Source organism: Nestor notabilis, unplaced genomic scaffold (genome assembly GCF_000696875.1).
Source record: "Nestor notabilis isolate BGI_N333 unplaced genomic scaffold, ASM69687v1 scaffold12996, whole genome shotgun sequence".
Taxonomy (NCBI): Eukaryota; Metazoa; Chordata; class Aves; order Psittaciformes; family Psittacidae; genus Nestor; species Nestor notabilis.
Window position 1 is genome coordinate 15352 of NW_009934452.1, and position 25636 is coordinate 40987.

Consider the following 25636-nt stretch of genomic DNA (forward strand, 5'->3'; position numbering starts at 1 on the left):
GGCGCGCACCGCGGGGCCCGCCCCTCCCCTCACCCACCTCAGTGAGCAGAGAAACAGGGCCCGACGTGACACCAGAACCAAAGGGTGCTTTTCAGAGGTTCTCTGTCAGGGACAAACTGTAAGAGCGAGCTACAGACAACCCCTTCCCTTAATCAGAACTAGTATCAGCTGAGCACGGGTGAAGCATTTTAAGCTCCCAACACCAAAGCCAGAATTACGCTGTCAGCTGGGAGTAAAGGGCAAGATTGTTCCTTGCCATCTTGTATCATCCTTCGGCTCAAGACAAACGAATCTGAGTGAAAAGAAGCAAAATAACATCATTCTGCTCAGAACAACAGATCAATGAACGATTAGGGAAGCTGATGTTTCTCATAAACACTACTAAGTCTTCTTAACGTCTATCAGGGAAGGTGAGGCTGTGGCTAAGGCACCGAAGAGAGCTGTATTGTGGGGTTTTATTTCAGCTGCAGACACCTTATTTATCCAGTCGCTGCACCTGAGCTGGTAAAGCCCTCGCTGACCTCATCTGAGCAGATACGAGTCCTTGGCATGGCAGTCAGAGCAACAGACCTGCTGCATGGGCCAGCTCATGCTTCTGGGACCCCGGAAAATTAATTCTCTTTCAGGTTAATTTTTCCCTTTTCCATAAAAGCTAAGTACATTTTAAGGCTGCTTTGATGTCGCTTCGAAACACAAGCACAGGAGAGGAGGATCAGCTGATGAGTGTGTTTAATTCAGGAATATTAAAAGACAAAGAATGCATATTCAGCACATTCACTTCAGAGACAAATCAAAAGCCTTTGCTTCTCCAGCAGCCGTTTGCAGTGAGACAGAGGTGCTCTGGTTCCCAGGGGAAGCCAGGGTGCTGCTGCTCAAGGTATAAAGAAAGTCAGCTCCTTGGAGAAGTCTGGGGAGGCACAAGGGTTTCCATAAGGGAAGGGGTTCCCTCTCCTTCCACCACAAGGAGGGAAATAGAAAAGGCACAGAACTTACAATTAGGGATATGTAGGGAATAGGCCAAGTGGACTCTCTTCATGCCATCTGTTGCAAATACAGTAACTTCTATTTTCAGGGGCTATCCATTTCACGAGGCAGCAGCAAAGCTCCTCACACAGCTCAGCTGCCAGCAGATAACAGACATCTCCTGACTCTGACCCAAGGAGCTAGGCTGACCCTCCAATGTGAATTGTGTGCTTTGTTGTATTATATTAAATCCTAAAAGGTCAAATTTCTAGTGGTATAAAGGGGAAGATGTTTCCTTAGCGCATCATCCTTTTTTCCTCACTCACCAATGGTAACATGCCACAGCAAAGCCCTGATTAAAATGACGAATGTGAATAGTCACCACCACGTCATCTCCTTCAGGAGCTTTTCACACCTCAAGTTGACTTGAACAGAGCATTTCACATTTTGCTTTTTGATCAACTTCAAGCACACATTTGTAATCTCGTTAGAACTGTGCAGCATCCAACTGGCTAAATTTCCTTCCTCTTATTATTATAAGGAAAAAACCCACAACACAGCCAAGACAGCACTTGATTAACTTTAAACAAGTTCTCAAAGCAATCATAATATCCATGTTCACAAAATGCAGCTGGGCATGTTTGTGAGTGTGCTGGTAACCTAAACCAGCATCAATTCATTTTCATTACTTGTTCATGCATTTTCACCCTTGTGATACAACACATCTGTCATGGTCATAACTAAAAAATTAGGGTTTATTGGAGAGCCACGGAGTGGCCTCTAAGCAGCTACAGCACTTGCAATGCTAAGTCTAAGGGAAACGCTAGTGCCGAAAATATGGATATAGCTAGCTTACTGCAATTTATGGAGCTCAATTAGCTGTTCCATGCATTGCTCATTGATGATTATGAATTTTTGACCAACAGATAAACTGAGATTTTCTAAGGAGTTCAGGAGATGTATTTATGGGATTCAGGCACATCGCTGTGGCCAGCTTCTCCCAAAGCCCCATCCATAACCATGAGAAATCTGTAGTACAAACTGACATTTCTCATGTCTAAGAGGACAGTCCATTTAGAGACAATATCAAAGCTAACACAGAGCATGCACGTAAGGAATTTTTTCCACAAGAAGCTCATGTCTTGTCTCCTTCCACACTTTGCATCCTTCAGTTCCGTTAACACTTGTGAAATTGAGATGTTAAGCCATTCTGAGCACCAGCATTTTTCCAGATGCACTGTACAAGCTGCAATAAAAATCCCTCAAGTTTGAACACACTGATTAGTATCAGAACATAGATTGTGAGAAACATTTTTCTGGTGCCTGATCTAGAAGCAAATGGTGTATTTTAACTAGAGTTGCCTTGGGAGTGGCAGATAATTTATTGTCCAAAACACTGAAGCTGCAGTTTCGATTCAAATTTCTTGCCAAAAAAAAGGAGGAACTTCTGGTAGTCTTTCAGTCCGCTTTAAGATGTATTAAAGGCAGAAGGATGGACTTAGATCTGATTTTGTTAAGAGCTACACTTGAGGAGCCTTGCACTGCTGCATGGCTGCAGAATCGACTGTAAGTCAGTTATTTAAGACAGCTGGTACACACTTTAAATCATACTCTTGTCCTCTCAGACATCTAGTCTTCTTTGGTAACATGCTTACAAAACATTAATAGCATCCTCAGCAGCAGATCAATGAATTGAACACAGCATTTGATTTCCTCCACTTTCAAGTAGCAGTTAGCTACATCTTTTGTTAAAGTCACTGGAAATTTGTAAGTGAAGATTTTGCTACATCATTTATAGAACCCACCCTGGGAGCTGTTGAACTAAAGCTTTGTGTTCTGAATGGTTGGTCTTTACATTTCGTTACTCCAAGAGTGGGACTTTTCACAGGAAAATTAACTGTATAGTTATTCATTTATTGAGTTTGATGTAGGAATCACAGTGTTGCATACATCAGGCTGAGCTAACACACCTTACAGAAGGGTCTAGGGAGGGCTTGGAGGCAAAACAAATACCACTCTAGAATCTATTAAACTGCAGATGAATGCTGAAATCTGGCATTTGGAAAGGAAGCCCCATAAATAATAAGTAAGTGATGGTCACGGGCAAAAACACAGGGAGTCTTTGAAATGCGTATCTTACCTCATTTTGCAAAGTATTGCTGGGAAACCATTGTGGGACATGAACAATAAAATGATTATAAACAAAATAATAGAACAATGTGGGAATGGGAACATTAAATAGAAATAAATGGGTAAAAGACAGGACCAAAATAAACACAAAATCTTTTGCTTTCAAATTCTGAAATAGTTTCTGAAGATGTAGCCAAGAAATCCTCCCGTTGACTCAGTTAGACTTAAGCTCAGATGACAGCTTGCACCATGTGTCTATGTTTAACCTTTACAGTCAAAAATATCATCTGATTAGAGCAGCTGATCAGGGTTACATCAATATCTGAGAATCTTCCCAATGTTTTCATTCTGAAACAGAATTCCTCCGTGTATCTGCTTAGGAAGTGCCTGACTTTCAGGTACACAGGCTGCCAGAGTGCACACAATAAATCCTAAGCTGTTTACATTGAGCATCATTATGACCTAGACAAAGCCTCTGCTCTGTAACAACCCAATCTTCACAGCTAACATCTTTCTGTCCTAAGGAAAGCCATGGATGACTACATATTTAGCAAGTCAATAAGAATTTTGACATTAAACTGTAATACCTGATTGGCCTTCAACATATTTGCAGAGTGGTTTCCAGGAGAGTTTATTGTATCATCTCCCAAGGGAAAACTTAAGTCATAAATTAGATTGGAAAGACTAAAACGAGAGCATTATGCTGTTACAAAAGGCTTTGCCATTTGGGCTGTTTAGTAGTAGCTACATTTTGCAGAAACTCAAAGCACATCAGCTTATAGCTGTCCAGTTACAGAATTTCCAACTGGAGAGATTGATGCTTTTTGCTTTCTCTGCTTTTGGGAGCTTAAATCAAGTAAATCATGGTTTCTTTCCAGGCAACATAAAATTGCACAAACTGCTACTTCATAAACCAAATAATAACAACACTCTGGGAGGATTTTAGGAAAGTAATAACCATGGGAAAACACATCCCTTTTTATGAATTTTCCGCAGACAGCCATAGCCTGTAAGAAGCTGTGAGCACATTCAAGGGGCTTGGGATGCTTTCCCCAGGGAAGACAAAGCAAGGGTTGTCTTATGAAACCAATGCCTGTAACTCCTTTAGAGAGGCAGCACAGGCCAGCAGCGTGAGCACGGCATTGGGATGACTGCACCCACTATCAGCTTTGACATCTCTTTTCTGTAGTTAGACAGTATAGTCCTTAGAGTAGAGGGGCTTTCCCAAGAACACAAGGAGCCTTGACCCCGGTTGTTATGTTCACTGCACAGTGCTTCACAATCATATTTACACATCCTGAGACATCAGTGACTGAACCAAGTTGGTGTATTTATTTTGGTGAAACAAGATATCATCTACAAAATAAGAAAAAAAACCCAATTCAGTTCCTCAATGTGATACTTTAAATCCCCATGATATTTTTGCTTGTGTCTAAACTGAACCAACTCTTGGGAGGCTGCTTACTTGGTCCTTTGAATCATGAAACTGGTTGGAGAACAGCAGGGACACCATCCATGCTCAAGACTCCTTCCCACAGTAAGAATACGGAAGAGGAAGAGGAGGAGATGGAGGAGCAGCAGCAGCACCAGTGTTCATAGTCTCTCAGAGCTCAGAAGCATACGCTTCTTCTCTAGCTTACATGCACCAAAAGAAAGCAAGTGGACAAAATTTTATGCAGGGGAGAAAAAGGAGAGGTGAAAAGGGATGTCTTTCCCACATTGGTTATGAAAGGTGAAGTGTCTGGTCAGGAGTCAAATGGAAGAATACACGACAAATATAGTGTAGGCTGTAAAAGGATGTCCAGAATTACACACCATGGTAAGCAAGCTGCCTGCAAAGATCCTAGGAATGTTTTGTTTTACAGTAGAAAGAGGTTTTATGTATTCATTTAACATATGATGAGTTACAGGCATTGTACATTAGACACTGTGATTTCTTTTTCCTAGTACCCAGCCAGGTTAGTTGGGATGAATTACAGGAAAGTCTATAGTTAGCCAAATACATGTGTTCATTAAAATCCCCAGCTACTGTGGCAGCAATGGGAGGCCCTGGTTGGGATAATTCCCACTCCTTGGAGCAATGCAGAATGACTGAAACATCCCAGAGATCTGAGAGAGAGGTGGAACTGAACAACAGGACTTCTCTGTTTTCTATTCAAACTGAAGGTGAAAGCGTCAGGCCACTGCTGGAAGCAAAAGGCTGATTCTATTTCTGGATGCAAGAACTGACTAAATGAGTTAACCTTGCCAAATTTCAGCTAAACCTTCTCAGTCTGGGCTTTTGGTTCTTTGCAAGAAGCTAATAGCTAGCTGTCCAGCCCTGGAAAAGCAGATCTCTCATTTCTGGAGAGCGCTGCTTTCCTTACCCAAGAAAATACTTTCTTACAAACATACCTTTCACATGTGCAACGACCACTCTTTAATGAGTATTTTCAATGCATTTCCTGGGAGAAACAGCCTGTATTGGCACTCCAGGACATTTCTGCACACATAAATTACTGAATATTGGAGGAGTTGTTGACGGACTGGTTTCATTGAAGACGAGAATCTTCATCCAAACACTGGGTTTTATCAACTCTTATTTCTAGCTGAGTATATATGAATACATCGTCTGAGCTCAACATCACACCTACCTATTGAAACTATTTCAGCCTTTGTAAGTCTAATCTCTTCAAGAATAGAAACCCTGGAGAGATTCATTAATTGCTGGCTTTTGATGAGGTTTATTTTCATTAAGATAAAAAGTGAAGAGGCTTCTTGTTGGTTTTAAAGCTGTGGTTTTGGTTTGTTTATCTAGGAGCAGGAGAATAGCTTTGTTATTCAGCCTTTAATAGATTGTTGAAGTCTCCTTGAAGCATAGATCCATAATTTATAAGATGTGAGCTATTAGTAAATGCATCTGATTTTCAAATTCAGAGGTATTCTTTAGGAAAGACACGTAAACTCCAGATTTGGAGATTATGCAGGGTGCCACCAACCAGGAAAACAACCTCTAATCCGCAGTGACTGAACTAACCATGAGATAAGATTTTTCTCTGCATTAATTCCACTACTTTTCTTCAAGAGGGCATGTAAAAAAACCTTCTCCCACTCATTACATTTTCTGTGTGGTTCCTGAACTAAGTAAGATGCACAATCTGACAGGAGATGGGATCTTTTATTAATCTTGTCCAGCCTAACCAGACACCTTAAATATACCATTGCTCCTACATGCAATTACTGAAACAATGAACAAACGGTGGTTCCCTCAAGTTGCACAAACACCTTTTTTTGTTTGAATTAATGGTGGGTTTGTGGAGGGGGATGCTGGAAAAATTCTACATGCAATTATTTCCCCTTTCCCAGGACAAAGACGAGGAAAAAGTGGTTTGTTCTTGATATAAAGATTGTAAAAAGCTTAAGAATTAAGAGTTCCTAAGAAACGGTCATTTTGTGACAGGAAAAGATGAGGCACAGGACAAGAGATCAGAAAGGATAGGGGAACTGCTCATCCTCAGAAGTGAAGAAGGACAGTCTGTGCTTCTCCTAACACAAGGCAATTCATTCTGGCATTATCTAATTTCTAAGTGCTTGAGTTTGCAATCTTACTGCTTTATTTTTATATCAGTTTGTTCTTTTTTTAGGGGAAGCATGGCAGGAAAAGTGTAATACCCTGTACAAGATATAATTTCCTTCGATACTTATCACCAGCAAATGATTGGACAGGCAATCTTTTGCCAATGGCTTAATTAGAGGCAGCCTCTATATTTAATGATGTTCCTTAATGTACTGAACCACACACAATAGCTTGTTGAAGGAGAAAAAGTTGAGTGGTTACTGTCACAGCTAAGGATAGAAGAAAGGTTCAGTCATCAAAATCATCACAGAAACAATGTTATTAACTATTCAGGATTAACTTCAAAGGAGTTCCCAGCTGATTGACAATGATAACATAATGCAGCAGGCTAAAAAAGGCCTCCTCTCCTCACCTGTTTTTATTAATACCCTTATTACCTTTCCCTGACAGACAGCTTTTCAAGAGCAATTGTCATACTTAATATTAAATACAATTAAGCATGGCAGACTTTGCATTGTCTTCTGAACCCTTCAGCTGGGATGTGCCATTGAGCAGAAGCAGTCCAGCTGCCAGACCCCCAAAAGCACAACCCACTTGTGACCCTGAACGCAGTGAACTTGTCCCTGCTGCCTCCTTCTCCTCACTGACCATGCTGGCGATGTATCCTCCATCAGAATGAAGACACAAGGGCTTGAGTGGTCATCCAAGAACAGGTTTTAGCATACACAGCAGAGATTTGTCTTCCAACAATGGCCTTCTCTTCCCAAAGTCAGAAGCTGGTTGTTGGCTTGGTAGTGGCCTTGAAAATGTGTCCATCGTTCAACATCCAGGGACACAAGTAAAGAAAAGATGGCTCAAGAGAGAGAGAAAAGGGAGTGCTCAAGTACCCAACTACATCAGAAGGCCAGCAGTGGTATTCCATGGATATTACTTACTTTACAATCTGTAAACTATACAGAAAGTGCTAGCTGCTGTGAGCTAGGACCATCAAAGGTCAGATTATCATGAAATCATTACAGGAGAGGCTGCTTTTACTTAGCATGTAATTGCTAAACCTAAGCACACTCCATATAACCAATAGTAAAATGAATTATTGAAATACCCTTTTTTAACTAATAGTATCACCATTTTAATTATATCAGTATTAATTTAACACTAAGAAGTGCCTGAGGATTATGCAGAATTAAGGTTTGCCACTCTAAGGTTTTCAGAGATTTCATATCTTCTGCATGACATATGTGTGTGTGTATCTATATATGTATTTACAAATATACATATATGCTTTTAGAAAGTGTGTGTGTTTGTACTCTGAAGCATTTCTTGTCTTCAGATATTTTGGGTGACTAGAAATGCAATCCTTAGGTAGTTTCCTCCCTGAATTGAATGTTGCTGTGAGACAAGGGAAAACTCCTGCCTAAAATGACAGGCTGCTCAGTTGAGCAAACCCAGCTCTCATTCTTGCAGCACCCAGCCTGACCTTAAGGCTCAACTGGCAGGACCAGGACCACATTAAAGTTGCAGGCAGTGCTGGCTCCAAAGGACTGATTTGTTTCTCTCTGTCCAATTCTCCTCTACTTGTAGCAACCAGTGATTTTGAGAGCCAATTGGGAAAACAGAAGGTGGCAGGTCAGGGGTATTTTACTCCTGGAGATGGAGTAAAAAGTCAGTAAACTCAGTGCCAGCCCCTACCCAATATCCAGACACACTATGTCCTAACGTACCACGTTTCCAGACGGTGCAGCCAGACAACTATTCTCTCCGTATTACTCCACAGCCTATTTATCCAACTCTTTTTCTCCTTCCTCTTTTCTCACATGGCCCTAAGACAGAAAAGACACTTTAACTTCTACTAGCTCTTTATTCCCAGCTGCTCTGAACCGTATGGTCCCACTGGCTGAGGGTTCTCTTTGCCCTTGCTTCCTGACCCAGTCTTCCCAACCTCAGAACTTCCTAGCAGATGCACCAACCACCTTTCAGGCCTCAAACCCATCTCCCGAATGAATAAATGCATTCAGTTTTATTGAATTAATTCGATACTTTCATTTATTGAACAGATTTGTTTTGCAACCATTAAGCAGGGCAGCTTAAGTCCTGATCCTTTGAAGTCAATAAACATCATTTCACAGGCTTTGAATCATGTCCTTAATGGGTCAGGGCATGTCCCAGAAAATCATTTGGTCACACAACAAACCTTGCATAGATACTTCCAGGATGTCTCAAAACCAGCCTTTTCTGTCCTATGAGATACAACGGACTTCCCATGTGCAGAGCACACCTCACATGCTTCAGCATTTGGAAGAATTTCTATATGCAAGTATATAACCAAACACTGGCACTTTCAGTTGTCTACTCAAAATACTCTGTGTGAAAGTGTGAGCTTGCATATGTTGTACTTCATACTCTGGAATTCCCACATGCTGGGGGCAGAAGTGACTCATGTTTCCCTCTGGGACTCAAAGACGCAGGCAGATATTTGCAGTATTTTTCTTAATGTGTTTCCATGGATGGCTAACCTTTTGGCTGAATGCTTTAGCATCCTACTTTGCCATCCCTACTTTTCCTATCCCTATTTGACCCTGCCAGACCATGAACATTTGATACTAAATTAAAGCATTACAAAACCAAGGGATAAATTCTATCCAGGATGCAACCCTCGCAGACCTTAGTTACATTTCCCAGTGTGAATGTTAAAGGCCTGTGACTGCAACAGCTTTGGGCTTTGGCTTCTGTTGAACCAGAGCTTGAGAAAGAAGGGAGCTTTCATCTGCCTACACGAAGGGGTTTTACTTTACTTGGAATTTGCTTGTGTGCTGGCGCTGTCCTTTAGTTCATACTACTCCCAGGTATTGACAGCGATGAACACACCACTTGAGGTTTTGTTTTGCTACACTGAGCAAGCCAAGCTCAGCTCTTCTAGTCTCCTTTTAGAAGCTCTCTATTCCCTTTCACCAGCCCAGCAGTTCATGTTCCCGCCTCTCTGTTCGCCAAGAGAGGATTTAGCAAATTTTCCTTTGCTTTCGTAAAATTATCATAGAATCATGAAATGGTTTGGGTTGGAAAGGACCTTAAGATCATCCAGTTCCAACCCCCTGCCACCTCACCCTAGACCATGTCACCCAAGGCTCTGTCCAACCTGGCCTTGAACACTGCCAGGGATGGGGCATTTACCACTTCTCTGGGCACCTGTTTCAGTTTGAACCCATCACCCCTTGTCCTACCACTGCAGTCCCTGATGAAGAGTCCCTCTCCAGCATCCAGCTTTTTTCCCCCCTCTCTTGTCCATTTAGGCCCTAAGCTTTCCAGAAAAGGGAAAAGTCTGTGTCATACAATTTCCTGATGCTGCGTAATGGAATTCTTAACTGAAATTAAGTTGAAAAGTCAAGAACAAAACACAAATTATGATTAGTTACAGAAAAGCAGCCATGATCTTTGCAAGTCAATGCTTAGAGTTTAATGAAAAGACCTGAAAAGTTCCTGTTCCATACAGGTATTTCTTATGAAACCAGAGCTGGTGATAACGTCTGCTCACCCTGTACTACAAATCCCAGCAATGCTGCCACCTCCAGTGAACAGTCACTGGCCTACCCATCTTGTCTTAACAATTCACGCTGGGCTCAAGTGAAGCCCAAAGACTAAGGTTAATCTCTCACCAGCATCTAAAAAGCAGCAGGCGCTCCCTGTCTAAAGAGATATTAGAGCCCTGGCACTCCAATGGCCCATGCTTTGCACAGCCAGAATATTTACCACAATGGTACAAATGGGGACCCCAAGAACCCCACTGACCAGATTTGCAGCAAACTTCAGGGAACAAAGAGCTGCTCCCCTTGGTTTTCAAGACAGCATCACGGTCAAAGGGATAAACATCTGCTGAAGGAACTTCATTATCAGAGCCTTCACCACCCTCACTGCAAATACTAGACTGAAAATACAGATGTGACTTGAGGATCTGGAAGGCACTGGAGGCTCTTTCTCACATCACTGCACACTCTGGTGTTTCCAACAACAAGGCAAACTGCAGCTTCGTTTTCTGCCAGTCAATGTTAACTCACAGGACGCTCACAAATTAATGTGTGCTTTGCTTTGGCTGTTCTTGCTGAGGTGTATCACTAAAGCCAAACCAGTTAAACCGAACAGAACTCTACTGAAGCACTGCTCTAAACCAGAATTTCATCATTCCCCATCTAGAAGTGAGAGCTGATACCTGAGGCCAATTGTTCCACAAGAAATCCCTATGTTTAATCACAGCCTGCTTCAAAGGAACTCATAACAGTTACAATTAATTATCTTCGTGTTAGACCCTTTCATGCAACAGAATGTATTCCTCCACTCTTATCTGCATCAAGCAAGCCATCACTTTTGGAACTACAGGATGCTTGAGGGTCTGGAGCATCCAGACTATCAATCAATCCATCAGCATGTTAGAGCTGAGGATAGGATTGCACATGCCTGGACAAGGGAGAAGTCTACAGAATGAGTGGCCAGACAGTGGTTGTCTTGCTTGCATGGCTGCTCACAGCAAGGGAGATACTTGTAGGAAAGATGTGCTTGGATTAATTTTGGCTGTACTGACAACACTGAGTGTGTGTTTCAGTATTAACAGTTAGCTGACACGCCAAGTAGAAGGAAGTATTTTCCTTTCAGAGAAGCAAACAGGCTCAGGACTCATCTGGAGAGCTCCTGAACTGCAGCATGAGATCAGGAACTTCCTCTCGTGTCCCCAGAGGCTTTGCTGTGCTTACCACAGCTGTAACCAGCTCCCCTTCAAACATGACCATCCTCCTCAGCAGAGGCTCAGTCTTGGTTCAGACAGGGACACAAAGCAGCATGTTAAGGTGAGCTACAGCCAGGGGACATCAGCTGACGTTTTCACTGAGAAAAGAAGATGCAGCTTAAACCCCAGCATTTTGGGATGGAGGCACATATGTGCAGGCATGGACTGGAATAACACCCTTGCTCTGTAAGCTAAAACATGCTTAAATGCTTCCTGAATATTGCCTTTAAGAATGTGCTCCAAACCATGTAAGTCATGGCCTGTCCCTGTTCTGAGAAGTACATAAGCACACACAGCTGCAGCTGTCGTAATGCAGATAGCAATGTCTTGTTTTCTGCCTCAGGATGTCCTCCATGTCAAACTCCATCATCCTTTCCAAGCTAGCAATGTTTTGAAGGGAAAATGATCCAGTCAGAAGAGCATCTTTGGGTAAAAAGTTGCTGGTATCATTCTCTGAAGCTATGCTTCATCCAAAACTCTGGCTGGCTCATATTTTGGAGGCCAGTATCTAAGAAGACTGTGATGGTGCAGATGGTTGTGTTTAGCCCTCTCTCATCTTTTCATGTTTCCTGCTTCGTTAGGAAGAAATTCTTGCTGCAACCCATCAATGAGTCTAGATGTCAGCCCTGGCTTAAGGCATGGAGCATCCCAAGTCTCCCACCTCCAGAATCTGATTTACCTAGTGCTGGAGGAGAACTTGTCTCTTGCTCTCTGAAAACTAAATATAAATCACAGCATTGCACAGTGCACTGGGGTGGGTCACAACCAAACTGGCTCCACCTGAAGCAGAGCAGGATGGATGATGAAGTTGTGCTATGGCTTAAGGTGTTTGTAAATTATCAGAGCCACAAGCTCCACCGTGAAGTCTTGTTCAGATCCTAACTACAGTATGATGAGCTCTAGAAATTACTGCACAGCCTTCTGTTGTCTAAGCATTCCTAATCACTAAGAATCAGGCAACAACAGTAGAAATCTGGAGACAGACTTCTGATAAGGGCCTGTAGTGACAGGACAAGGGGGAATGGCTCTAAACTGACAGAGAGGAGATTGAGATTAGATATTAGGAAGAAGTTCTTGATTATGAGGGTGCTGAGGCGCTGGCACAGGGTGCCCAGAGAAGCTGTGGCTGCCCCATCCCTGGCAGTGTTCAAGGCCAGGTTGGACACAGGGGCTTGGAGCAACCTGCTCTAGTGGAAGGTGTCCCTGCCCATGGCAGGGGGTTGGAACTGGATGAACTTTAAGGTCCCTCCCAACCCAAACCAGGCTGGGATTCTATGATTTCTTGGCTCCCTATGCTCACCCTATTCAGCATGTTTATGAGTTTGAAGACAAACTACACGATGTGGAAACTTCCAGAGGAGGTTTAAAAAGTGCAAATGTACACTCTAGAAAGACAGTGCTACACCAGGCATGTGTCTTCATCTTTTGCAGTTCCTGACTGCCTTCTCTAGGTCCTGCTTTTCTAAGCATTAGTAGGAATCTCTCTGGCAGCTGCTGAAGGGCTGACTGTGCATGGGGCAGCCAGGTATTCTTCCTGCTCTTTATGCTCTGATTGAACTTTTCTCCTCAAACCATGACACTCGGCTAATCAGCATCATTTACATTTCCATATATAATACTTGCTATTTCTGAGGCACAGCTAAGAAAGCAACTCTTTATCAAAGCTACTTATATACACAAGAAAACTCAACACAAAAAGAAGCAGGCGTGGGATAAACTGCCTTCTAGGTGGGCAAAAATGCTGGCATGACAAATCTTCCCTCTTAATCAACTTATTTACCTCTTGAAGGCTCATGATGACAAACTACCTGAACTGGAGCTGATATCCCTCAGCGTCCACTGCAGTAAATTATTGCCTGGCTCTGCTGATGGAGATAGAGAGAGGTGATAGTGTTCCATAACAAAGGAGAAATGCTAACATCAACCATTTCTTTCCACTCTGCAACCAGGTCGCTAGTACAAAGTGCGTAGATTAGGAAGTCAGTGCCATTAAAATAAAATGGCTTTTTCCCCTTCTTTTATTTTCTCCCTAAGGTGAACAACGGCTATAAAAAAGCCATATATTACCTAATAAATACTAAGCCACGCTAGAATCAGACAATAGAGTTTATGCTAAGTTCTGAAATGCATTTTTTGGCAACAAATCTTCATTGCACTCTTCATCATCATCCTGCTGGGTTTTCACCTGGCAAAAGAGCTGTTTATGTTACGTGTCTTCCATTGCCAATTGCTCAGTATCCCACTACTGCTATTCCTGCCTTCTGCTCATCTCAGAGGTGACTTCTGAGGTGTACATGGATTGCTACTGAGGCACCTCTGCTCCTTTGTACTTGCATGGATCACTCTGCAGAGAAGCTTCTGCTCAGCACGTTACAGAGGCAGGCTGGGGACAAAGCATGGGAGACAATGAACCATTCCTACTGTTCTGAAAATAGTGCTATAACTTGTGGTAACTCCACTTTGGTAGCTGTGGGCTTCATTACACACTCCAGAAGGACACAGCAATTAGCATATGCATGAAATGCAGTACACAGCCTTTTACTAGATGCCTGTAACTACCACAAGGCATGAAACATAGTTCAGGAAGTGGGGCACAAGGGAAGGAGGAGGTCATGCCAATGTAGTAAATGGAAACAGAGCCAGGGAGCGAGATCCCTCTGGTCTGCACTGCTGCACCGAGATCAGCACAATAAATAGGATGCTGTGAAAATGTTGATTAGAAGCAGGCATGGCTCCTGCTTCTCCAAAAGCCCTCTGATGCTCACTGAGAGCAAGCTGAAGATCTGCTCGTTTTGCACAATGCAGGTGATCAGCAGGGGAAAATGTTGGGAAACCTGCTTCCATCCTCTGCTGTGTCTCAATGTCCCTCAAAGTTAGCAGCTCCCCTGGCAATGCACAGGCAAGAGACTGCCCAGCACACCTCTCACTTGGAGCCATGACAGCTCCCTTGCTACCACCTTTAACTCTCCCCAGTTTCGGTGTGGCAGCTCCTGGCAAACCCAGGAGAGGATCACACTGGCTTCTTCTCAGGGAGCACTCAGCCCCCACATGGAGGAGAAAGGCTGCTGCTCACCAACACAAACCAGCTGCTTTCCATGGGTGCTAAGTGGGTGCTGCACCAGAGCTCCTGGTTCCTGCACAGGAAATAATCCCCTGAGCAGCCAACATGTCAACCAGCTGTCATTCCCCCATCCTTCAGGAGGTGAAGGGGCTGTGTTTGACCCTCGTTGGCACTGGCACAGGCTCTGCACAGCCAGATAGCCACAGGCATTTATTGGATTTTTTTCACTTGGTTAGATGCTATTAGAACAGCACAACGTGCTGTTGCTTCAATCATTTCTCATATTCCTTTTATCTCAAAAGCTCCAGGTCCTAGACACTTCTACTATGGCTACTTCTGTGGCATTGGGCCTTTTTCCCTCCTCCTGAAGCCTGCCTGTAAGCGAGTGTTAGCTCACAAGCTGCAGACAGAGCTACAACACTAACACAGCCCCACGAGCTTGAAAGTTAAGAGCAGGGCTGCCCACGGCTGGGTTTGCAACACCCCACAGTCTGGTAGTAACATGAAACTACAAAATCACAGGGACCCTCTACACAGAGCAAAGCAGAGAGCAACTCTGAGGCAAATGTCAGTGATGCTGTTACCACATACACAACTACATTCAACTCCTGAGTGCTCTAAGATTCAGATGACTCTTAGTTAAACACACAGGTTCCCAGTTTTGGCAGATACTATGCTGTTTATTAGGTACTATGATGCAACATATAACTCCAGCCCTTCTCTGGGGTTGTTTCATTTAAGTGAGAGATATTTAAACTATCCTGCTCCCTTAACTCACATCATCCACAACAACTTATTCCATGAGCAGCACAGGGGTTGAAAATGACTGCCTGGGAGGCTGCAGGGCAAATGAAAGTTAAAAGAGAAGGCAACTGAGTAACAGGTACACCTAAACCTTGAATGCTTAAGAAACCTGAAAAGGTGAAAGGACAGTGATGAGATTATGCGATGGATTATCCAGCTCTTTCTCCAGACACTTCCCACAGTAGAAGGCTGGAGAAACAAGGCAGGACAAAGAGGAGGAAGACACAAGGCATCACCATAAGGTTACAGGCCCCTACCTAAAGCATGCTCTGGAGTGGTGAAGGGACACATTTTCAGTATCCTGGCTCCCGAAGTAACATGTGCCAGCCCACCCACAGAATAAAGCCTGGAGCAGGACTGGCCCAAGGAAACAGGGTGTCCCCAACCCCAGGTCCAGAGGGGAGAAGTAGAACCAGTGTGGCTGAAAGTGGCACAACACGATAATGCAACATTTAACACAAGTCAAGGGCAGAGTCACACAGAGCCACCTCTGGAGCCAAAATGTCAGCACAATAACAGAACGACGACTTCAAGCGTAAGTCTGGCACCTCCATTCCCCAAATGCTAGATTTACTGGGTATGTTTTAAAAGCACTGGCAGAAAAAGATAGCAGCATGATTGACTGACCAGAAAACTGTAAATAAAAAAGCCCTAAATTGCATTATTTGGGTAAATATGTATTTATACAGTTTGGAAAGAAAAGCCTTGTTATTCAACTGTTGGACAGCAGCAGCGACACAGGAGCTGTTCTGGTTTATAATGCAAATCATGTAATTTGGGACATGCATTATGTGCATTAAAAATGCAAAGTAAGAGCCATGTGAAATGCTGTTAATTTGTGGTAGCCATGTTTCAAAGTATAATTTCTCAGGCATTTACATATTTTTTTCAGTTAAAAAAATAAATTAAACACTATTTAGAACATTTGCCATATCTCATCTGTTGGACTAAGATATATTTGAGCTACAGAAACATGAAAATAGCAATAGAAAATGGTAAATTACTAATATCCTTTTGAAATCAAATATAAATTAAATACAGGAGCCTCACAGTTCTAATAGGCCAAACATTTTTGATTACAAACAATCTGATCTCAATTGAATTATGTGATCATCTTTGCCAACTCCCAACCCTTGGAGGAGTACTGATGCTGAGAAAGCAGAGGCACGGAGCATCCAACAGCAAGGAGCTCCAGCTGGAAGCAGAGTTGTGCTTTGCAGGTCAGCCCCGCACAAGCTGGGCCTTCAGCAGGGATCAACAGGGTCAAAGGATGAGTTTTTCCCTCCCTAAAGGAGGGTCTGGCTGGCCCTAGCAGAAGTCTCACAGCTGCTCCAAATCTTTGCTGTAATTCTGCATGTTTCATCTCTGTTCCTCCCTCTCCATGTGCCCCACTGAAGGAGCATCCACGGGCAATGGCTGGGAGGCACACACATGATGGTTATCCATTTTTCCCCACAGTTACCTCAACAGCCTCAGAGCCCTTCCATGCCAGGGACCTTCCTCTCCACTGCTGTGTCTCCTAGAGAGAGGACTGTCTTCTCCCTGCCTACTGAATTGGCAGATTTAATCCCTACATTTGCAGATCCTTAAAAGTACCAGAGATTCTTCTTGGGGAATCAGAGGATGACTCTGTGCTTCCCCCTGCAATGTCAGCTTTGCTAAGCTGCTCTCGCTGGTCTCAGGAGGGAGCCTGAAGTTGGGGTGTGCTCCCAGTCAAGGCAGCTTCCTGGCCAAAGCATGGGAAAGGGCATCCAGAGAAAATGAAGGGCAGCTAAGTGAAAATAGTATGTTTCCAATGCAGTGCCACTCCAGGCCACCTGATATTTATGAGTCTAATTTTGCATTGCTACAAAATGCGAAAACAATTCATATATAAATATACACACACACACATACACAGAGTTAAAACTAGAGATTTCTTTTCAGGTGTTCTCCTTTGCTTTAATTTTGCTGGAATTACTCAGAACTGCCCATCTGAACAAGCTGGCATTTGGCCCCTCCGCAGCTCTTGGCTGTTAGTATCCTTCCTCTCTTAGGAAAACTAAAGGTCTGTCACTGCTCAGGCTACCCCTGCAGCCACAAGTAGCCAGAGGCTGAAAGCTCTCCTGTGTAGTACTAATTCTCACAGCCAAGCTACAGCGTGGAAATAGGATCCTTGGGTCCAAGCCCTAATCCCAGTTCTGCTGCAGCAGCATTGGTGCCTAACTCAAGGCAAGCCGTTCTGGCATGTGCCCCAATTGCTTGCTCTCCACTGCAAACCCCCTCACACACACTGGGGAGCGAGTGAACCCACAGGCTTAACAACATCCGGATTGTGGCCAGTAATACTCGGTAGCACTCCTGGAGGTTATCACATAGGAAGTATTATTTAAACCTAGCTGCTTTATTATTTTCCCAGCAGCATGTCAAAAAAATAACCCTTGAAGTGGTGAAGCCAAACCATAATCTTTGTCAGATTAACCTTCCTAGAGGCCTTCTAAAATCAATTGCAAACACTAGCTCTGAAGGACCAGGCAGATGAAAAGCAGTTTCTGCATCCCCCCACTAACTTTCATTTCAAGTTGCAAAACCAATCCACAGTCCCATTACAAATCAGATCTGAAAAATGCTGCTTGATTATTTTTTAAAGAGCTCAAACTAGGTCACCAAAAATAGAGTCTCTAATGGGCTAAATGCGGAAAATGACTGCTCAAAATTAACAAGTTTCTGGGCTCCAGGACTACACAAAAGCTTTTTGAGTGGATTGCTTGCAACTCCACAAACTGTATCCTCTGCCACACATGGCAAAACCCCAGCCTGCCAGATGCTGAGCGACCATTTGTGCAAAGTGTAAAGCAGTTTTCCAAATACCATAAAGGAATTTTTATTCTTAGTAAATAACTCCCTAGTTTCTTTTCCCTCCATTAGGAAGTGCTTTATTCACATGGCTCCTGAGGCTGGTCAGGCCAACACAGAGGCTTTTTGCTCCTGTTGCTGTTCTCAAGCACGTGGTAGGGGACAGTATTCGGCACAACAGACCCACCAGAAGGCACAACCTCACAGGCAACAACAGGCGACATGGGGCCATTCTGCCGGGTGGCTCTGATCAGAAGCTCCCATTCTATGGTTACAAGCCCTACACCAGGCAGCAAACACTAAAAGCCACATGAGAAGTCAGAATGCAGGGGGATATGTGTCTTGTTTTCAAAACCAGGATGTCCTCAACAAAAATGTCCTTCAGGTAGTGACTGCTAAGAGCACCATACATAAGATATTACGGCACCAGTGAATGCTAGAGCATGGTCTTCACTGTAACCTTGTGCTAGCTACTTTGGCATCAATGCTCACAGTGTTCCCGCAATGCATATCCAAACCCTAGGTTTTTTCTCAGAGATCCACCATTTGACACCCCTCCCATACCAAAACCAGTGACTAAACCCTAGAGGAACAAGCAGGTCCAAAGAAAGCCACCCTGGGCACATCACATTGTCATACTCCCTCTCCCAAACCCAAGGAACAGCCAGCACACCGCCTCAATTCCCTGCAGCATTGCCAATGGCCCCATGCTTAAACCCAGCACTATTTTCAAGGGAGGTGAAGCAACAGGAGACAACTTTCTCTGGGGGCAAACTCTGCCTTCCATTTCAGTAGTACCCTTGCAGTGATGCTCAGCCCCTGTAGCTCTCCTAGATTGCTTCCCTCCATCCTACTTTGATTTACCTGACTGCTTTCTCCCAAGAACCTTCCATCTTCTGAACCAACATTTCTTGTTGATGGAAGTGTTGAAGCGCCCCTGCCCATGGCAGGGGGTTGGAACTAGATGCTCTTTAAGGTTCCTTCCAATCCAAACCATTCTATAGATAAAAGCAAGTTCTGCCAGATTCATGGAAACAGATAGAGAAAACATCCTTCTAAGAAATACATAGAGGCCTCAGTAGTAAACAAATGTGCTCATGTTTTGGACATGAGTCACCCTCGGCACAAAGCTCATGAAAAATACATCAAAGACAAGGACAGTCTTCCTTCCAGACAAGACTAGTGCAGATATGTATTCTGAAGACAGCCTGGTGAGCAAATTCCTGAAAGCCAGGAAGCTGCAGTAGTACTTTATAGCCCCACCTTTGCCAAATGGTTTAGCCAAAACATCTAATCTCTGCCTGTTTCCTCTCTGTAACATGAGGATTTTGCCCAACACCCATGACCCATGGATAAGGGATGCTTCAGTACATGCCAAGCAGGATCCTGACTTTTCTGCAGCAGCTCACTGTCACTCACACTGGAGATCCGTCTTGGAGGTTTTCAAGGCTGTGTGTGTGCTCAACAGCACAAACAGGGCTTATTTGCTTTGCTCTGCATTTTATTTTTGCTATACATGCCTACCGGATTGCATCTCTCACAGAAATCTCACTTCCCTGCAGACAGAAAGACCTTTGAAAAACAGCAAAGCATTAAAGAACCCCCAACAAAACCTAGGATTAAAGCCCAGCCATATGTTGGAGAGAATGTCACCTCTTCAGATCTACCACCCACATAGTAAGCACTTTACTGCGCTTCTCTTACATCATGCTATATGACATGATGGAACAAGACATTGATAACATCATGTGAAGTGTAAAACAAAATGAGAAAGCTTTAAATGTATCTTTCTTTGAAAAGGCTTCCACTTCCCCTGCACTGAAAGTGCAGGTTTCAGGGTACCAAGATACAGAGATGTTTTCTGCTTCTCGGTAGGTGGCATGAAAACAACCCTGTAAGCAATGAGTAAAATGTGGTGCTCTCCGATGTCAGCTCAGGGCTGGCAATGAAGTGACAGGGTGCGGGATCCTGCCCCTCTGCTGTGCTCTGGGGAGACCCCCCCTGCAGCCCTGGTCCAGCTCTGGGGCAACAGCACAAGAGGGACATGGAGCTGCTGGAGCGAGCCCAGAGGAGGCCATGGAGCTGCTGCGAGGGCTGGAGCCAGGTTGAGAAAGCTGGGCTGGGGCAGCTGAAGAAGAGAAGGCTCCTGAAGGGGAGACCTTAGAGCAGCTCCAGTGCCTAAAGGGGCTACAGCAAACCTGGAGAGGGGCTTTGTGTAGGGACAGGACAAGGGGGAATAGCTTTAACCTGCCAGAGCAGAGATTGAGATGAGCTGTAAGGCAGAAGCTCTTCCCTGTGAGGGTGCTGAGGCGCTGGCACAGGGTGCCCAGAGAAGCTGTGGCTGCCCCATCCCTGGCAGTGTTCAAGGCCAGGTTGGACACAGGACACATGGGCTTGGAACAACCTGCTCTAGTGGAATGTGTCCCTGCCCATGGCAGGTGGCTGGAGCTGGATGGGCTTTAAGGTCCCTTCCAACCCAAACCATTCTACGATTCTATGATTCTATGATTCTATGAACACGAGGAAGGCTGCAGTATAGTGGCTGCTGCTGGTACAGGCTTTTCCACCTGGCAGTAGAAAAGGGATGGGGATGTGGGTGGGTGAGACATACTTTGGGGTGTTTTTTTGTAACAGCCGTGGAATTAGAAAGGAACTGAAAATAACAGTTCTGCTATTCGTTTTAAGGCCCATTACCAAAATTCATGCCTGTTGGCTCACGGAACAATTTTATTTTTAAGAGGTCAATAGAAATACTGTGTTATTAAAATTCTATCAGCATGTTTTCCACTGGTATGTTCACATACTTGTTCTTTGGTCTGTTCATGCAGGCAGCTGCCTGGTGCTGCATGGCATGGAGGAGCCTGGACAGACTCTGCCCCCAGTAAACATGAGTGTGGCTTTCCAGTGTGGGCGGCCTCCTTTAGAGGTCTGCACAAAGTCATCTGGGGTTAGTGTGATACAGTTCCCCAAAAATGTCTGTGGGATTAACATAGTTCAGACTGTAGGCACTAGTGTCATGTCAGCATACTTGTACGTATGTGTGGATACTCTTTAGCTGGCATTCATTTTCTGTATGCAGTCGTAGGAGTTTGTACAGGGAGGGGGATTCATTTTACAGGACCACAGCCTAAAGTCTTTTCAGGCAAATCACCCACTGGTTTCAGAGAGAGGATTGTGGCATTTTGAGATTGCCACTCAAAGACCTCTCTGTCTTCATAGGAAGCCAGTACCTTTTAATGTAGACTGTGATATTCTTGTTGTCACATATAGAACTTAAGCTTGACACAGCAAGTCTAGGAGTAGGTAGATGGAGGGGATCAGGTGAGGATCCAACTCCTCATTCATTAGGGCAGGGAAGGAGAGTACAGACACTAAACTGCCCCAGTCTCAGCTCCTTCCCTTCACTCTTTCTACCTTGCAAACAGCACTTCTCTTTCTCTTAAGCAAAAGAACCCCAACATTGTCCATTTAATGGCTTTGTACAAAAGCTGCAGCTTGAAAGCTCAGTGCAGACCTGTAGCACAGAGAAGGGGGATACCACAGATCCTCAATCAAACTTCAGCACAATTAATGACTTATATTCTGATTTTACACTGCTAGTTATACAAAGCATTAAAGCTCATCCAGTTCCAGCCCCCTGCCACGGGCAGGGACACCTTCCACTAGAGCAGGTGGCTCCAAGCTCCACCCAACCTGGCCCTGAACGCTCCTAAGTGCTGGATGGGGCATTCCAGCCCTTCCAGCTATTTCATCATTTAGTTCTTTTAAAACTAAAGACTTGAAAAATGCAAGTTTTTACCATATGGAAACAGTGACAAGTGCTCACTGAACGCTTGTGAGCCCCTCCTTTACAGCCATGCAGTGAAGTTGCACTTTGAAGTCGCAGAAGAGAGACATGGGGAGAGTGTCAGTGCTTTCATTAACCATTTTACTCGTAGGAATACTCATCAATAGCTGCACAGTCAGTTTTGAACTTGGGCAAAGCATGTTCTCCCCATAAAAGAGTAAATAAATTAGCTTTTCCATGAATGCCTCTTGTTTAATCGCTTGAAAAGAGTAGTTTTTCATTACTCGGATTTCTTTGTGTGTTAGTCAATGAAGTCCCAAACATTAAATTCCACTCATGAGCTTGAAAAATTCAGTCCAGAAAACTTTTCTTTCGCAGCAACAGAAATGTTCTTTCCTGCGGCTCTATTAGGCACACATATCACAGCACTCTCTCATCTCCCCGCAAAAGCCACCCGCACTCTGGAAGGCCCATGTCCATTTCTCCTGGCTGCTGTCATTAACCAGCGAGCAAACCAGTCGAGAACAAAATACCAGCATCCAAAGCACCTGCGTGTTTCTGCCACACACCAGGCAGCCGCATCCTTTTCTAGACAGCAGCACAACATCTTCCTTTCTAATGCAAACTGCCACCCACCCGCACACCACACATAATGACTCAAAAGCAAAGGCAGCGGATTAATTATGCCTCTGATGTTCTCCAGGTTTTGTTCTCGCCATTATCCAATTCTGAAAGCTTGGCATCCCTAAAATCCCAGAAGCCTCTTTCAGTGGATGCCTGCGCCTGTCAGATGGTGGGCAAGGCAGAAACACAGGCAGCAACGCTACGAATGCCAACACAGCAGCCCAGTTATGCCACCACAGGATCTGGCCCTGAATCTTTGCATACCATGTCTATAACCACATTGCTACTGAAAAAGCCTAACGAAAGTGAATTTTCTTAGTGGTTTTTTCTTCCCCTCAGAAAGCTATTTACTCCAAGATCAGGACCAGACCTACTCTGAGTAGGTTTAACTAGCAATGCAGAATAGAAAAGTGACATGGTTTTGATGAGGGTATGGCAACATCATATAATCATAGAATGGTTTGTGTTGGAAGGGACCTTAAAGGTCCTCCAGTCCCAACCCCTGCCACGGGCAGGGACACCTTCCACTAGAGCAGGTTGCTCCAAGCCCCTGTGTCCAACCTGGCCTTGAACACTACCAGGGATGGGGCAGCCACAGCTTCTCTGGGCACCCTGTGCCAGCACCTCAGCACCCTCACAGGGAAGAACTTCTGCCTTAGATCCAACCTGAACTTCCCCTGTTTCAGTTTGAACCCATCACCCCTTGTCCTGTCACTCCAGTCCCTGAGGAAGGTCCCTCTCCAGCATCCGTGCAGCCTCCTTTAGACACTGGAAGCTGCTCTGAGGTCTCTACGCAGCTTCTCTTCTCCAGGCTGAACAGCCCCAATGTTCTCAGCCTTTCATAGTATGGGAGATGCTCCAGGCCCCTTATAATCCTCTTGGCCTCCTCTGGACTTCTGGACTTGCTCCAACATCTCCATGTCCTTCTTATGTTGAGGACACCAGAACTGTACACAGTACTCCAAGTGGAGTCAAAAATACTCAAGATCAAGTCCCTTTAAATCATCCCTTTAAGTACAATAACCTGAACACTGGAAAACAGTGTTTTTTCTCCCTCCACACCCCCCCCCCCCACATACTTCATACTTCTTTTTAATTAAGGTGAAAATCATCTCACAGAAGTATGTAGTTAGATACAAAAACCCCATAGCTACTACTGTCCTTTTCAACTTCATTCATGAACTCCAAAAGCTTTCTTCTTCTTTGCAGAGAAGCTCCTGCTTTCATGTTTTTGCCTTGGGCTCTTATTTTTTGATAAAAATAACAGCTAATTCAATCTCGGTGCTGAACTGTTGGGGCTTCATTTCTTATTAGAGACTGACTTTGGAGTTTTGCCATAATTTTGCTGTGTCTACAGTTTATCTGAATTTTATTGACTACTTTAATTAAAATGACTTGCAGTGCAATACTAATTGATTTTGTGATAAAATAATTAATAGCAATTAATTCAATTTGGAGGTAATTAGCATATGTAATTTTTCCTCCAGCTGTCATTCTCTGCCTCTCAGAGCCATGCCCTTAGGGCAGGAGAGGTACACCAGCCATATTTCTTTATCCAGATGTCCACAGAGGACGCTCATCCCTTTCCCTCATCCCGATGCCTCTGTGAACACTCTTTAGTATTCTGAGCACCTCTTCAGCACCCTCAAGTAACTCCTGTAACACTATCCAGTGATCACCAGGCAAGTTATCCAACCTCTCCCTGAAAGAAATGGTGAGGTGTTTCATGGAGACATTGCCCAGGAAATCCTAAGACACTGCACTGTAATTAACCTCTCAAACTATAATCATTTGCCTACTGAGAGCACACTATGAGAGCACACTATACAGTGAAGGATTTTTCTCCCCATCTCTCTCCTAGCCCTTTGCTTTGGTATACATAGTGTAAGCCTCAGATCAATCACATCCCTGTGAAGCTCATCAGGATTTTTCCTAAGAGAGCTCATGCAGCACAAACCCACATCAAGTGCCTGCTTTTGTCTATGGGCCTAAAATTACCCGGGGCCTTACGTCTTCTTTGTGGAGTGATGTCCCTAATTACAACTCAGTTAATCTCTGGCTTCTAGTTGAACTGAACTAACGTGGCTGTGCAAAGGCAGGTGAGCAGGGCAGGAGGAGATGTGCCTGCACACTGTGTGATGCCCAATGTGAGTACTGTTCAAAAAGCCATTTTGTCAGTGCTCGCAGTCCTGCAGGCTGGGAAGCAGTGACCCCGGTGCAGAGACAGACTGTGAATGCTGGCTAAGAAAATTGCTTTAGAAGCGTGTGGCACTTCTTAATACAGTGTCAAACGCAGGGACCAGACCCCGGCACAGCAGGTGCCTGAGGATTGTGAGTTTTCCATTTGAAAATCTTTCTCTGAGGCAGAAGCCGAGAGATTTTGCTGCTGTAGGTGTGAAGTGGAACAGAACAGATTCTGTAGTCTCTGCTACCTAAACCCATGCACCCTAAGTAATCCTCTGGACTACTGAAAGACACACCAAGGAACTAGGAACCCCTGCGCATCACACCATCAAAAAGTGTAAAGGTAGAATCATAGAAGGGTTGGGGTGAAAAGGACCTTCAAAGCTCATCTAGTCCAACCCCCCTGTAATGAGCAGGGACACCTTCAACTAGATCAGGTTGCCCAGAACCACATCCAGCCTTGCCTTGAATGTCTCCAGGGATGGGGCATCCACCACCCCTCTGGGCAGCCTGTGCCATTGTTTTACCACCCTCACTGTAAACTATTTCTTCCTCACACCCAGCCTGAATCTCCCCTCTTTTAATTTAAAACCATCACCCCTCATCCTATCACAACAGGCCCTGCTAAAAAGTCTCCCCCATCTTTCTTATAAGCCCCTTTTAAGAACTAAAAGGCCACAATAAGGTCTCAATGGAGTCTTCTTGAGCACTGGTGCTCCACAGCTTGCTGTCCCTGAGGCTCAGCACTGCCCTGCACCCCAAAACTAGGCACAGCAGCCTATAAACCAGTCTCCCAACAGCCTCTACTAACCCAAACATAGACAGTGTCTGGTTTTAAACCTAAAACTACGTTACCTTTGACGACACGGACCCGGCCAAGGCCTCCGTGTGCCTCCCGACCCGGTGGCTGCTGCGCCTCAG

At 44.4% G+C, this 25636-nt stretch overlaps 1 protein-coding gene across 1 annotated transcript in view; it reads right to left on the bottom strand.

Annotated features, from left to right (window-relative positions):
• The window catches only part of LOC104407943 (receptor tyrosine-protein kinase erbB-4-like), a gene marked incomplete at both ends in the record, with an annotated part of 88052 nt that overhangs the window by 4571 nt on the left and 57845 nt on the right, over positions 1-25636 (bottom strand). The gene's annotated exons all lie outside the window — the stretch shown is intronic.